Source organism: Orycteropus afer, unplaced genomic scaffold, assembly GCF_000298275.1.
Source record: "Orycteropus afer afer isolate SDZICR_OR568_19922 unplaced genomic scaffold, OryAfe1.0 scaffold01134, whole genome shotgun sequence".
In the NCBI taxonomy this organism is placed as follows: Eukaryota; Metazoa; Chordata; class Mammalia; order Tubulidentata; family Orycteropodidae; genus Orycteropus; species Orycteropus afer.
The window spans coordinates 175,831-177,069 of NW_006922721.1; the positions used below are offsets into that span (position 1 = coordinate 175,831).

The following is a 1,239-nucleotide window of genomic DNA, read 5'->3' on the forward strand; positions in this document are numbered from 1 at the left end:
ATCATTGTCCTTCCTCTTGGATATTAAGGTCTCCTCCCCTGCAGTGTGCAGGCTGAGCTTCTGCTCAAGGTGTCATTTTCCTTTATTCTATGGCCCTTGGGGCTTGCTTGAGCCTGGCATGTGGATACAAAGAGGGCAAAGACTGGTTCCTCCTTTCTAGGAACTCACACTTCATCCAGGTAGAAAAGTAAATCCAGAAGTAGGATTCAAGGTGATCATGCTTCAGTGAAAGTATGAATATAATGCTGAAAAACCTAGTGACTACTGCCTTGGGGAACTCACAAAGACTAAAAGAGTAAATGGCATTTTATTAAGTCCTGAAGGAAGCACAAGGAAAGTGCACATTAGTCAAAAGGAAAAGCATGAGATACACTTTGAAACTACATGTTGTGACTGAGATTGCTAAGAATAAGTATGACTAGAGCTGAGAGTAAGAGGGTGCAGAGTGCAATAAAAGTATGAAATGTCAGACTGGAAGAGAATGTGAAGGTCTAGGTCAAATCATTTGGGCCTTAATGTATAGGACAGGCACAGGGATCCATTTAGAGTTTTAAAGTGTGAGAGTGACACGTTGAGACTTGTGCTTTTCATAGTACATAAGAAGAAAAATCTTTGGCTAAACTTTGTGGCAGAGAGAGAGAGGGAAACACAGAAAATGAGCCACCTGCTCTCAGGCTTTCTTTCCTTGATTCCCTTAAGAAACTGATGTGTGTTTGTCTACAAAAGTAGTGATGAAAAGTTGAAATATCAAAATAGCAGTTCTAATGTGGGAAGACTTAATGAAGTGCTTGCATAAAGATGATTGCTGTTGTTGTGAACTGATATGGAGTCAGCTCCAACTAGTGGTGACCTTATGTGTAACAGAAAGAGATGCTCTTCTTGCTCCCTCTCCATGATTTTAGTATCTTTGAGCCCATTCCCAAGGCTATTGTGTCAATTCATCTTATTAAAGGTGGTCTCATTTTCACTGACCCTCAAAAGATGATAATAAATATTTGTTGAATGAAGGGGGCTTATTCAGATAAAGTATTAGGTGGATAGCAAGCATGCCCATTCTTCTGTCCATCTTTCTATCCACTTGTCCTTCCAGCCATCTTGCCTTCCATCCATCCCTCCCTCCATTCATCAAATAGCTAACGTGTAGTCTCTGTGTGCCTCTTCAGAAACACAGTGTTCCAAGAGAATCTCTCCTCTGTGTTTGCTGTTTTCAGGAAAACGTATTTGTGTGGGAGAGGGCCT

At 41.1% G+C, this 1,239-nt stretch overlaps 1 protein-coding gene across 1 annotated transcript in view; it reads left to right on the top strand.

Moving 5' to 3' along the window:
• The window catches only part of LOC122152011 (cytochrome P450 2C42-like), a 21,383-nt gene that overhangs the window by 19,066 nt on the left and 1,078 nt on the right, over positions 1-1,239 (top strand). The gene's annotated exons all lie outside the window — the stretch shown is intronic.